General features: G+C 43.0%; 1 pseudogene; it reads right to left on the bottom strand.

The window, feature by feature from the left end:
- The window catches only part of LOC100607071, a 22,958-nt pseudogene extending 7,843 nt beyond the window's left edge, over positions 1–15,115 (bottom strand).

Below are 15,115 nucleotides of genomic sequence, written 5' to 3'. Positions count from 1 at the left end.
CTGTGAGGCCTCCCCAGCCATGTGGAATTGTGAGTCCATTAAACCTTTTTCCTTTATCAATTACCCAGTCTCAGGCTGGGCCTGGTGACTCACGCCCATAATCCCAGCACTTTGGGAGGCCGAGGTGGGTGGATCACTTGAGGTCAGGAATTTAAGACCAGCCTGGCAAACTTGGCAAAACCCCGTCTCTTACTAAAAATACAAAAATTAGCTGGGTGCAGTGGCACGCACCTTTGGTCCCAGCTACTCAGGAGGCTGAAGCAGGAGAATTGCTTGAGCCTGGGAGGCAGAGGCTGCAGTGAACCGAAGTCACGCCACTGCACTCCAACCTGGGAGACAGAGTGAGACCATATATACCACAAGGCCCGGCTGTAAGCCTACCTTTCTCCCAGGGTCACCCCCAGAAAGAATTACCCTCTCTGTTGGTTTCTTCTCTTTCCCTTTGTATCCCCAGTAAAGCACTTCTCACCATCTGCCTTATGCCTGTTGCCCCCAACAAATCGAGTGGCCCTGTAGGGAACAAATGATCTCATCTTTGTGTTCCTCCTGATGCTTCCTAGAGTCCCACACAAAATAGGCAATCGATACTCAGTGAACCCCATCTTATTCATAATAGACATAAGAGGTAAAATTAAAAATAAAAGTTTGAGGTTAGGCCCAATGGCTCATGCCTGTGATCCCAGCATTTTGGGAGGCCCAGGCGGGAGGATTGCTTGAGCTCAAAAGTTCAAGACCAGCCTGGGCAATATAGCGAGACCCCATCTCTCCAAAATAAAAATAAATAAATTAGTCAGGCTGGTGGCATTTGCCTATAGTCCCAGCTACTCAGGAAGCTAAGGTTGGGAGGATCGCTTGGGTTTGGGAGGTCAACACTTCAGTGAGCTATGATGATCACACCACTGCACTCCAGCCTGGGTGACAGAACAAGACCCTGTTTCAAAGTAATTAAATTAAAAAATAAAAATATGATAGAATGTCAACTAACAATAGAAGAAGAAATAGTAGAGTTAGAAAAATGGCTCACGCCTGTAATCCCAGCACTTTGGGAGGCCAAGGCAGGCGGATCACGAGGTCAAGAGATCAAGACCATCCTGGCCAACATGGTGAAACCCTGTCTCTACTAAAAATACAAAAATTAGCTGGTCGTGGTGGCATGTGCCTGTAATCCCAGCTAATCAGGAGGCTGAGGCAGGAGAATTACTTGAACCAGGGAGGCTGCAGTGAGCCGAGATCGCACTACTGCACTCCAGCCTGGCGACAGAGCAAGACCCCATCTCAAAAAAAAAAAAAAAAAAAAGAAAAGAAAAAGAAAAATCACCATTTTGCAACCATCGTAGTATTAATTAATTCATGCAAGAATCAATGGATACTAAAATGACTGGATGAAATTCAGAAGAGGAACAGGCTACATTTACACAGTCTTAAGGTATTTCCCCCATAGATGAGGTATTAATTTCAATGGAAACAAATGGTAACAATGGAAGAGCCTGGCCTAGCTACCTTAAACAAATGATCAAAATCAACATCACCATCAATAGGACAAACTGGCTGGGTGCAGTAGCTCATGCCTGTAATCTTAATGCTTTGAGAGGCTGAGGCAGGAGGATTGCTTGAGTCTAGGAGTTCAAGACCAGCCTGGGCAACATGCTGAGATCTAATCTCTACAAAAAATAAACCAAAAAAACAATTGCCAGGCACGGTAGTGTGCACCTGTAGTCCGAGCTACTTGGGAGGCTAAGGCAGGAAGTTCACTTAAGCCCCGAAATTCAAGGCTGCAGTGAGCTTAGATCACACCACTGCGCTCTAGCCTAGGCAACAGAGTGAAATACTATCTCTCTAATGAAAGTTTTGTTTTTTTTTAAAAAGGACAAACTGAGCTTGTCCTTGTCACATTATGAGTTTGCCGCATTATGAGTTTCCCAGTGTGAACTGAGAAGGATGCAAAATCAATATCCTGATGTGAACTGAGAAATAATGAGGAATTTATGTACATAAATTTCTACAAAAAAATGTGTAACCTGAATCTAATCATGAAGAGAGATAAGACAAACCCCAATTGAGGAACATTCTATACATGAGCGGCCTCCACTCTTTGAAAAAATGTAGATGTCGTAAGAAAAAAAGAAAAGTTCAGGGACTGTTTTGTTTTGTTTGTTTGTTTGTTTGTTTGTTTGTTTTTGTGAGACAGAGTCTCCCTCTGTCGCCCAAGCTGGAGTGCAGTGGAGTGAGCTCACTGCAACCTCTGCCTCCCGGGTTCAAGTGATTCTCCTGCCTCAGCCTCCCAAGTAGTTGGGATTACAGGCACGCACCACCACACCTGGCTAATTTTTGTATTTTTAGTAAAGACAGAGTTTCGCCATGTTAGTCAGGCTGGTCTTGAACTCCTAACCTCAGGTGATCCACCTGCCCCCAAAGTGCTAGGATTACAGGTGTAAGCCACCACGCCCGGACAGGTACTGTTCCTTTTTAAAGAAATGGGTAATCCTGGGTTTGGTTTAGACGAGGAGCACAATAAATATTTTGGAGTTATTAGCAAAATTTGAGTATGAACTGTATATTAGACAATAAACCAATGCTACATGACTGAACTTGACAATATGACTAGTTGTGTAAGAGGGCTGGGCACGGTGGCTCATGCCTGTAATCTAGGCACTTTGGGAGTGTGAGGTGGGTGGATCACTTGAGGTCAGGAGTTCAAGACCAGCCTGGCCAACATGGTGAAACCCCGCCTCTACTAAAAAATACAAAAATTAGCCGGGAGTAGGGGTGGGTGCCTGTAATCCCAGCTACTCCAGAGGCTGAAACAGGAGAATTGCTTGAAGTTGGGAGGCAGAGCTTGCAGAGAGCCGAAATCATGCCACTGTGCTCCAGCCTGGGCAACAGTGAGACTCTGTCTCAAAAAAAAAAAAAAAAAAACCACCAAACAAACAAACAAAATAAAAATAACTAGTTATATAAGAGAATATCCTTTTTTTTAAGGATACACACCCTGATTATTCAAAGAAGGTAAAGGCCATGATGTGAGCAATTAACTATAAATCAGGAGAAAAGTCTGTGTGTGTGAGTGTCTATGAGAGTGTATTATATGCATACTGAGAGATATAAACAGACACAGAAACAGATATACAGAGAGAGAGGCAGATGTGGCAAAATATTAATGATTGGCAAATCAGGATGAAAGTATATGGGAATTCTTAAAAAAAAAAAAAGTTTAGCCAGACACGGTAGTGTGTGCCTGTAGTCCCAGCTACTCGGGAGGCTGAGGCAGGAGAATCGTTTGAACCTGGGAGGCAGAGGTTGCAGTGAGCTGAGATTGTGCCATTGCACTCCAGTGTGGGCGACAGAGCAAGACTCCGACTCAAAAAAAGAAAAAGAATGGGAATTCTTTGTATTATTCTTGCAACTTTTTCTGTAGGTTTGAAATCCTTTTGAAATAAAACTAAAAACAAAAGGAATAAACGTTTGAGGACTTTAACAGATGAAATTCTGCTGTCTAGGACTGGTCTTCGAGGATTTGTATTTATAGAAGGTTGAGAGTTAACTTGAAGAAAACCCAGCACTAATCCACACAAGCATTTCCATCTCAGTTCAAACACATCCCTTTCCTCTGTCTTCATGGCCTCATCATTTCTCTGTCATGATGGCCTCGATGTCTTAGGTGCCACCACAGTTACCACCGTTATCAAACTTGTTTTTATTCTACTCCCATGGTGCAGTTTCTGCCGTGTAGCACACTAAATGCGTTGAATGTATGTGAATGAAGACAACACACACACACACACACACACACACACACACGAGGCTCCAGAGCTTTAAATGAAAATGTCAGAAAGAACATTACTGCCTTTGTCTTTAAAAAATATTAGGATAGGCCGGGCGCGGTGGCTCATGCCTATAATCCCAGCACTTTGGAAGGCCAAGGCAGGTGGCTCACTTGAGGTCAGGAGTTCGAGACCAGCCTGGCCAACATGGTGAAACCCCATCTCCACTAAAAATACAAAAAAAATTAGCTGGGTGTCGTAGTGGGCACTTGTAATCCCAGCTACTAAGAAGGCTGAGGCAGGGGAATCTCTCGAATCCCGGAGGCGGAGGTTGCAGTGAGCCAAAGTCATGCCATTGCACTCCAGCCTGGGCAACAAGAGTGATACTCCGTCACAAGAAAAAAAAAAAAAGGCCGGGTGCGGTGGCTCACGCCTGTAATCCCAGCACTTTGGGAGACCAAGGTGGGCAGATCACGAGGTCAGGAGATTGAGACCATCCTGCCTAACACAGTGAAACTCTGTCTCTACTAAAAATACAAAAAATTAGCCATGTGTGGTGGCAGGCGCCTGTAGTCCCAGCTACTTGGGAGGCTGAGGCAGGAGAATTGCTTGAACCGGGAGGCAGAGCTTGCAGTGAGCCGAGATCACGCCACTGCACTCCAGCCTGGGTGACAGAGCAAGACTCCATCCCAAAAAAAAAAAAAAAAAAAAAAGGTAAACATAGTAGAGGCAGTGGTAATAATACGCACAATTCAAACAATAAAATATCAATTTTATTTTAGTGTAGTTTTGATTAGGGTTTGTTTTTGTTTTTGTTTGAGACGAAGTCTCACTCTGTTGCCCAAGCTGGAGTGCAGTGGTGCGATCTCGGCTCACTGCAACCTCTACCTCCTGGGTTCAAGCGATTCTCCTGCCTCAGCCTCCCAAGTAGCTGGGACTACAGGCATGTGCCACCATGCCTGGGTAATTTTTGCATTTTTGGTAGAGACGAGGTTTCACTATGTTGGCCAGGCTGGTCTTGAACTCCTGACATCGTGATCCACCTGCCTTGGCCTCCCAAAGTGCTGGAATTACAGGCGTGAGCCACCGTGCCTGACCCGGGTTTAATTTTGAAAAGCCAAAAAACCTGCTGTCAAGGACCATGGGGTTTGATCTTAGTGGGGCCACTGTTAAATCCCGACATTGCACACTGCAATGTGTTTGAGAAGGTAGATCTGAGGTAGCATGAAATAAAGACCCACGCCAGGCACCAGTTGGACTTTAAAGATATATCTTTCAAATGTGAAAAATACTAGATTCTTCTTTTTATGCCACCAGAACATTTTGAGGAAATGGGATCCTTTTGTTTTTTTTTTTTTTTTTTTTTTTTGGGACAGAGTCTCGCTCTGTCGCCCAGGCTGGAGTACAGTGGCGTGATCTCGGCTCACTGCAAGCTCCACCTCCTGGGTTCACACCATTCTCCTGCCTCAGCCTCCCGAGTAGAAATGAGATCCTTAACATTGTTCACAACATTATTGTTGAGGTTTGGAATCCCAGACATAATGAGCGGGGTGGCCTAATAGCACATGGCAACAGAAGACAGAGCACACACAAAGGATGATTGAAGAGATGCCGATGCAAATTGCCCACAGCGTGTATGTATGAGGGAGAAAGGAGTCATTGAAGATTTTCCTGTGATAAAGTATTTTTAAAACAACCAACTGATACGTACTGGACTCCTATGAGTAAAAACACTGAGAGTCCAGATAAAAACGAAGCTGCTTCAGTTGAATAGAATCCCATCTAGTTTAAGTTAAAATATATACACATGCAAAATACAAAACTTTATCATGTCCCAAATGCATGGTGAACCAGGAAGAGAGAGATCACTGTGGACTTTGATACTTGGATTAACCCTTAAAGAAAGCACAAGACTCTGCAAACTGCAAAACGGTAGATAGGAGGAAAGCGGAGGGAATTCCGGGCAAGAACTGGCATGGTGCTTAGGGTTCAACACAGATTAGATAAATTGATGAGAACAATTAGCCCGTAAATGGATCAAATCAGATTTCTCCATGCTGTGTAAATAATTTATGTAATAAAGTCCAGGAGAATTTCTAACATAATGGAAAGTCTTGTGAATCTGTGTGATCATAAAGTTAAAAGACATAGCCAGGTGCAGTGGCTCATGCCTGTAGTCCTAGCTACTTGAGAGGCTGAGGCAGGAGGATTGCTTGAGCCTATCAGGTTGAGGCTACAGTGAGCTGTGATCTCACCACTCTCTCCAGCCTGGGTGACAGAGTGAGACTCCGTCCCCTGCCAAAAAAAAAAAGTTAAAAGACAAGTGACCCCTCTACCCTCAAGTTCCCAAAATAGTGACTAGGAGAAATTATTTGCAGCAAAAGATTAATATTCACAATCACAAAAGACATTCTTTAAAAAGCTATTTAAAGAAAAAGATAATCTGGCCAGGCATGGTGGCTCACGCATGTAATCCCAGCACTTTGGGAGGCTGAGGCAGGTGGATCACCTGAGGTCGAGACCAGCCTGACCAACATGGAGAAACCCTGTCTCTACTAAAAATACAAAAATTAGCCAGGCGCAGTGGCTCATGCCTGTAATCCCAGCACTTTGGGAGGCTGAGGTGGGCAGATCACAAGGTGAAGAGATTGAGACCATCCTGGCCAACATGGTGAAACGCCGTCTCTACTAAAAATACAAAAAAATTAGCTGGGTGTGGTGGCACCTGCCTGTAATCCCAGCTACTAGGGAGGCTGAGGCAGGAGAATCACCTAAACCCAGGAGGTGGAGGTTACAGTGAGCTGAGATCGCACCACTGCACTCCAGCCTGGTGACAGAACGAGACTCCATCTCAGAAAAAAAAAAAAAAAATTAGCCGGGTGTGGTGGTGGGTGCCTGTAATCCCAGCTACTTGGGAGGCTGAGGCAGGAGAATTGCTTGAACCCAGGAGGCGGAGGTTGTGGTCAGCCAAGATCATGCCATTGCACTCCAGCCTGGGCAACAAGAGCAAAACTCCCTCTCAAAAAAAAAAAAAAGATAATCCAACAAACAAAAAATTAGGCAATAGGAGTAAATAGGCAATTCACAAAAAAGACATACAAGTGGCCAATAAACATATGGAAAGATTTCCAACCCCCTGAGTATCAGGAAAATGTAAATTAAAACAGTAATGGAATAGCATTTTGTTCAATGGATGTATAAAAATGAGAAAGATTCCAGGAGGATATAGAGGAAACTGAAAGTCTCATAATGTCAGTAAAAATATAACTTCTTGTGGACTTTGTAAAATATATATCTGTACAGAGGGTAATTTCATGGATCTATTAAATATAAAATTTCGGCTGCGTGTGGTGACTCACACCTGTAATCCTAGCACTTTGGGAGGCTGAGGTGGGTGAATTGCTTGAGCTCAGGAGTTTGAGACCAGCCTGAGCAACATGGGCAAAACTCCATCTTTATAAAAATAAAAAATATATATATATATATACACACACACACACACATAAAAGTGTCATACACTTTGACATTCCATTTTTAAGAATTAGTTCCTCAAAATTATTCAAATGTGCACAAAGATGGCATAGCAGAATGTTTATTGCAGCATGTTTGTAATAATGAAAAATCAGCAGCCATCTAAATATCCAACAGTAAGTATGTAATGATCAAGTAAATGATTAAGTAAACTCTAGTACATCCACACCATGTACTACTATTCAGCAATTTTTTTTTGTTGGAGATGGAGTCTGGGTCTGCCACCAGGCTGGAGTGCAGTGGTGAGGTCTCGGCTCACTGCAACCTCCGCCTCCCAGATTCAAGCGATTCTCCTGCCTCTGCCTCCCAAGTAGCTGGGATTACAGGCATGTGCCACCACGCCCAGCTAATTTTTGTATTTTTGGTAGAGATGGGGTTTCACCATGTTGGCCAGGTTTGTCTTGAACTCCTGGCCTCGTGATCTGCCCGCCTCAGCCTCCCAAAGTGCTGGGATTACAGGCGTGAGCCACAGCACCCGGCCTATTCAGCAATTTTAACAGAATAAAGTGGCTATATCTATACTGACACAAGAAGATCTCTAGGCTGGGCACGGTGGCTCGCGCCTGTAATCTCACCACTTTGGGAGGCCCAGGCGGGTGAATCATGAGGTCAGGAGTTCAAGACCAGCCTGGCCAAGATGGTGAAACCTCGTCTCTACTAGAAATACAAAAATTAGCTGGGTGTGGTGACACGTGCCTGTAGTCCCAGCTACTTGGGAGGGTCCCTCCCTGCTGTGGGGCTTATCTAGCAGACAGGGAGGGCGGTTGCTACTTAGTCCTAAGAGAATCCTTCACATATCAGTATTCTTATTCTTAAGCACTGGCAGTTCCATGCACAAAGTAGCTTCACTTCACAAATTCCTACTAGGGAGATAAGCTGGCATTCATAGAATTTATTGGTCTGAAAAGAACCAAAGGATTCTTGTATTCTAATAGACGCTTTCAATTTTTGAAGAAATGGAATCCCATTATTCAATAAAATTTACCAAGGGCCTGCTAAGGGACATGAACTGTGCCAGTGAGCGCTATGGGACCAAAAGTGTTAAAAGGTTAAGCATAAGAGCCAGGCACGTGGCCCACACCTGTAGTTCCAGCTATTCAGGAGGCTGGGCAGGAGTATTGCTTGAGCCCAGGAGCATGTGGCTGCAGTGGACAATAATTTCTCCTGTGAATAGCCACTGCATTCCAGTCTGGCAATGTAGTGATACCCGGTCTCTTAAAAAAAAAAAAAAGGTCAAAGGTTAGGCATACTATGAAAATCCTAGAAAAAAACAACCAAACAAACAGATAGTATGAAAATCCAGAAGATATAGTTTCTGAGAAGGGCACTGAAGAATTTGAACTCATATTTTTTGACTCACTCCTGTAACCTTCCACTCCATGACCCTCAGGCTTCCATGACAGAAACATAGAAAATAAGACCGGGCGCAGTGGCTCATGCCTGTAATCCCAGCACTTTGGGAGGCCAAGGCAAGCAGATTATGAGGTCAGGAGTTCGAGACCAGCCTGGCCAACACGGCAAAACCCCGTCTCTACTAAAAATACAAAAATTAGCTAGACATGGTGGCAGGTCCCTGTAATCCCAGCTACTGGGGAGGCCGAGGCAGGAGAATAGCTTGAATCCAGGAGGCGGAGGTTGCAGTGAGCTGAGATTGTGCCATTGCACTCCACCCTGGGTTACGAGAGCAAGACTCCATCTAAAAAAAGAAGGTTTTACATTAGCCAGACGGTGTTTGTAATAATGAAAAATCCATGTAGTCACCGCTACTTATGAGGCTGAGGCGGGAGGAACTCTTGAACCGAGGAGGTTGAGGCTGCAGTAAACTATGATCTCACCACTGCACTTGGGCTGGGTGAGAAAGCAAGATCCTGTCTATAAAAAATAAATCAATAAATGGGCCAGACATAGCGACTCACACCTGTAATCCCAGCAGTTTCGGTGGCTGAGGCAAGAGGATTGCTTGAGGCCACGAGTTTGAGACCAGCCAGGCCAACATAGCAAGACCTTGTCTCTATTTTAAAAAATGAATAATAAGGCCGGGCGCGGTGGCTCACGCCTGTAATCCCAGCACTTTGGGAGGCGGAGGCAGGTGGATCATGAGGTCAGGAGATCGAGACCATCCTGGCTAACATGGTGAAACCCCGTCTCTACTGAAAATACAAAAAATTAGCCGGGCGTGGTGGCGGGCGCCTGTAGTCCCAGCTACTCGAGAGGCTGAGGCAGGAGAATGGCATGAACCTGGGAGGCGGAGCTTGCAGTGAGCCAAGATCATGCCACTGAACTCCAGCTTGGACGACAGAGCAAGACACCGTCAAAAAAAAAAAAAAAAAAAGAAGCCAAGTCACATTTTTTTTAAGATGGGGTCTTTCTTTGGTACCTAAGCTGGTGTGCAGTGGCGCAATCATAGCTCACTGCAGCCTGGAACTCCTGGGCTCAAGCAATCCTCTTGCCTCAGCCTCCTGAGTGTAGCAAGGACTACAGGCGCATACCACTGTGTCTGGCTAATTTTTAAATTTTTTTGTAGAGACAAGGTCTCTCTTTGTTGCCCAGGCTGGCAAGTCACTTCATAGGAACTCATGTTTTGCAAAGATACAGGCAATAACACATTTTTTATGATAGCTTGGTAAATCTCTTAAAAGGGAGAGGTTTATGGCAGAAATGATAACGCTCTAACTACATGTGTGTGGTTAACTCTGTTTCAGCCATTCAAGTTAACTTCTACCTATATTTATGGGCTTGATTGCATAATGTATGAGGTTTGCAGGAAGTACCTGGAAGATAAGGTTACATAGACAAGTTATTTAAGTTTGAAAATAAACCACAGCTCATGCTGGGAAACTGGTTTATAGACAATTTTGTAACACAAATGAATACGTCATTCATTTTCTTTCAATATTTTTCTTATCGCATAGTTAACATTAGGAGATTAATCATTGTTTGAATGTGCAGCATAGTAAGTTAACAGAAAAATGTAGCATCAGGGATTGATTAGCTGAAAAGTCAGTGAGTTACATTATAGAAGTAAAGATGAAGACTTGATGATATTTAAACCATCCACACAAATGGATGATTTGCATATATGATGATGTCCCATAGACAATGGTTTTCTTCATGAGAGTCATTCAGTGGTAAGATTCAGGTCTACTGACAAATATTGCTTGATCAACATATCATTTGCCGCAAGAAATGACCTTTTTTGGTTAATGTGTAACTGACTACTGTTCTTCCTCTATAGTAGCTTACATTTTACAGCAGAGAAATACACTGTGTACACTTAGTGCCCTACGACACTAAAACATGTCAAATGGTGGTGGTATACCTTCATCTGTTATGATATTTGGCATTGTGCAATGGTTATGACACATTTGCAGTGCGTTCACCCTGTGTTTCAGCTCTTGTTACATGCAATAAAACTTTTGCCATAATATTTTGATACTTAGAAAAATCAAGACTATTTTTCTTACAAATTAAGAAAAGAAGAACTAAAATCTCTCATGGAGGCAATAGAGGTTTGAAAGATAATGTATGTAGAGGAGAAACTACTCCATTCTAATGAAAGCAAATTACCCTACAATCTTTGGTGTGGAAAATTAAAACTAATGACATGTTCACATTGTAATGCAAAATTGCCTATAACCTATTTTCCTAGCGTGAGATGCAGCTTTTTTTCAAACGTAAATAACGTGTCCATTTAATAATTTACTCTTCTCCATTACTACAAAGACAAAAAAAAAGCATTTACAATCGCCACCTTTCTATTCCATTAATTGTCAAGAACAATCCAAGAGAGTTTTGTTATTTTCCCTGTGATAATTTTAACAGATCGAACGATTTTTTTAAACAAGCATTCATATATCTGAGGGCTCTATCTTTTAAATGAATATAAGTAAAATGTGCCACCTTGTTAAGCTGGAAATGACCTGTTATCTGTTATTTCTTGACCTTGCAGAGGTTTACAGTGACAAGTGAATTAACCAGGTGGGGGAGAGGGTTTGCTAGTGACTCAGTCAAACTGTATTGTGTGGGATGGCACCTAGCAAAGCATTTAGATTAGGCTGGGGAGGGAACAAAGCTAGGTACACTCTCTCCAGCCTCAGGTAAACAGGATTATTGTTTTCCATCCTTGCTGTTTGGAATGAATGCAATGCTGCAAAGCTAATTGCTGCCATAATTAGGAAAAAAAAACAAGAAGAAGAAATGACTTGGAATGTGTTAATTCAGTATGCTTTAAACCTCAGAGATATCATTTTTCCTCATACACAGGCGAGGCTGGCTCTATTCATAGCTTTTTAAATGATAAGTTTAAGTGTTAACATAATATTGAAAAAAATCCTTGGAAGGTAGCAGTTGGTAAGTACTTGGTGTATACAATGCTGAATGGTGGTCATTATTAGCACTGTAACCAGGTGAGTAGAAAAATCCCATTCTGGGACTTAATACCATGTACAGTAACAAATGCAATCAATTGAAAGGTTCCTCTTAGAACAGGCCTTGCTGTGTGCCCAGGCTTTGCCACATACTATTTCACAAAGTATGCAACTTTCAAACCACCGCCACATAAGATTTCACTCTGCTATTGAGAAATTCTTCCTCATATCTAACTAAATCAGCCTATCTGCAGTTTAGCAATTCTGTTTCCTCACATGTTCCTTCAGCAACATCTAACATTCTGTATTAACATATGTCTTCAGCCGGGTACGGTGGCTCACGCCTGTAATCCCAGCACTTTGGGGGGCTGAGGCAGGTGGATCACAGGGTCAAGAGATCAAGACCATCCTGGCCAACACGGTGAAACCCCATCTTTACTAAAAATACAAAAATTAGCTGGGCGTGGTGGCATGTGCCTGTTGTTCCAACTACTCAGGAGGCTGAGGCAGGAGAATTGCTTGAACCTGGGAGGCGGAGGTTGCAGTGACCCGAGATCGCGCCACTGTACTCGTCTGGTGACAGAGCAAGACTCCTTCTCAAAACAAAACAAAACAAAAAAACAAAAACAAAAACAAACAAAAACATATATATGTGTAACAACAAAAAACTCAGCCTAATACCATAAAATGAACATAGCAGAACTGAAAAAAAAAGTTTATCTCTCCATATGGTACTCACGTACTCTAACTGGACTGTTGGTTGCAAATTTAAAAATAAATTTGGGGGCCGGGCGCGGTGGCTCACGCCTGTAATCCCAGCACTTTGGGAGGCCGAAGCAGGCGGATCATGAGGTGAGGAGATCGAGACCATCCTGGCTAACACGGTGAAACCCTGTCTCTACTAAAAATACAAAAAATTAGCTGGGCATGGTGGCGGGTGCCTGTAGTTCCAGCTACTCGGAAGGCTAAGGCAGGAGAATGGCGTGAACAAGCCGGGAGGCGGAGCTTGCAGTGAGCCGAGATCGCGCCACTGCACTCTAGCCTGGGTGACAGAGCAGGACTCTGTCTCAAAAAATAAATAAATAATAAATAAATAAATAAATAAATAAATAAATAAATAAATGTGGGAATCAGCGATTGTTTGAGTTGTGGATTCCCATATGCTGTTTCTAAATGTAAAGTGTTCGTAAAACAGCCTCCTGAGCTGCCAGCATAATTATGGTGAACAGGTTAGTACGGACATCTCAGTTAAGGCTCTGCATGTTGTTCTGTGCTTTATAGGGAAAAATTAAGCATTTTTGAGATTTCAATCTTATTCTTCAATAAGATAACTTTTTTGACCTACATGAACATTAATGAAAGCACTAATAATTATAGCTTTTTGCTGCTTGGCCTAAAACAATCTTTCTACTATAATTAGATTTGAAGGGGAACTAGGAAAGACTTTCCATAAAATGCTGTCACAAATTCCCTCCAAAACTGCTTGCCTGTAATTAAGGTGCATTTACAGATCTGATGTTCCTTAAAAGAAACATTAACATCACAAAGACCAATCATTCATGGTCAACAAAGGGGATTCAGATTCTCTGATCAAAGCAGTAATCTCTTTTACAATTGTTACTTTTGAAGTATCTTCAAACAGAACAAACGCACATTGACTAGGTAAACAGGTAGAGCTGTGAGCTAATTTGCTGTTTCCAGGATCAGATTGTTTTCCCACAAGGCTCAAACATAGTAAGGTATATAGCCTGTTTTCCATTCCAAACCCTAAACTGCTGATGCTGAGGAGTAACGTTAAAAGGGAAAAGTCCCAAATACGGTTTTTACTATAAAACTGTTGTAAAGGTCATCATATATATCATATATTTATTTCTTTATTTTTATTTATTTTTTTTTTGAGATAGAATTTCGCTCTTGTTGCCCAGGCTGGAGTGCAATGGCATGATCTTTGCTCACTGTAACCTCTGCCTCCCAGGTTCAAGTGATTCTCCTGCCTCAGCCTCCCAAGTAGCTGGGATTACAGGCATGTGCCACCACACCCGGCTAATTTTGTATTTTTACTAGAGATGGGGTTTCACTATGTTGGTCGGGCCGTCTCGAACTTCTGACCTCAGGTGAGATCCACCCACCTCGGCCTCCCAAAGTGCTGGGATTACAGGCGTGAGCCACCACGCCCGGCTGGTCATCTTTTATTTTTAATATAACCTTTACTTTTTCTCAAAATTGCTTGTTTTAAAAAATGTCAGCAAGCTTTTAAAATGATCAATGGCAGAAAAATAGACATTACAGGTGGTTAAGTGAAAGAGTACTGAATTTGGATTGTGAAAATTTGTATTTGAGTTTCAGTTTCACCTTTCTCCAGCTGTAAGGGGTTGAGTACATTCCTTAACAACTCCAGACCTTTCCCTGCAAATGTAAAATTGGGATAATAGCACATCCCTAACTAGGCTGTTTGTGAAGGTCACATAATGGACACACCAGGACAAGAGTAGGCCTATTTTAAAAATTAAAGCATTATCCGAATAGGCAGTTTGGAGATTTAAATAAGAATATATGGGGTTTTTTTGTTTTTGTTTTTGTTTTTATTGTTGTTGGTTGTTTTTTTGTTGTTGTTGGTTGGTTGGTTGTTGTTGTTGCTGTTTTTGAGACAGGGTTTTACTCCATCCCCCAGGCTGGAGCGCAGGGGTCTGGTGTGATCATGGCTCACTGCAGCCTCGACCTCCTGGGCTCAAGTGATTCTCCTGACTCAGCCTCCTGAGTAGCTGGGACTATAGGCATGTGCCACCACGTCCAGCTAATTTTTTTGTTTTTGGGTTTGTTTGTGTTTTTTTCTTGTTTACAAGTTTATTATAAAGGATATTATAAAGGTATAGATGAATGGGCAGCTGAAGAGGTACACAGGGTGAGGTCCAGAAGGGTCCCAAGCATAGGAGCTTCTGTTCCCATGGAGTTGGGTGCACCACTCTTCTGGCATGTGGCTGTGTCACCAACCTAGATGCTCACCAAACCCCTTGGCTGCTGCCCAGTGCAATGCTGTAGCCTCATAATGGTTCTTAGCATGAGGATTAGCCCTGCCTTCTAGTAACATGACAGCAATCTCATGCCTATTTTTGGAAGCTGCATAATGTAGGGGAGTACAGCCATTTTGATGGACAGCATTCACTTGAGCACCTTTTCCCAGAAGGGCTTTTAAAATCTCATCCCAGCCAGCAGAAGCCGCAATGTGAGAGGAGACCAACCTGCATCTTCTTTATCATTCACTGGCACTCCAAGTTGCAACAAAAATTCAACAGTTCCTGTATGTCCAGCTGAGCATGCCCAGTGCAATGCCATTCTGCTGTCCTGATCGGTTCTAGTAGCTAGGGATTTATCGGCCAGAATACCCTCCTTGAACTCTTCCAGCTTCCCGCTGTAGGCCAGGTTGCAGACCATTAGGTTAGACACACACTCCTCCAT

The sequence above is a fragment of the Nomascus leucogenys genome, chromosome 5 (assembly GCF_006542625.1).
Source record: "Nomascus leucogenys isolate Asia chromosome 5, Asia_NLE_v1, whole genome shotgun sequence".
Taxonomy (NCBI): domain Eukaryota; kingdom Metazoa; phylum Chordata; class Mammalia; order Primates; family Hylobatidae; genus Nomascus; species Nomascus leucogenys.
The sequence above is the reverse complement of the archived record's forward strand: the minus strand, read 5'-3'. Positions and strand labels throughout refer to the sequence as shown.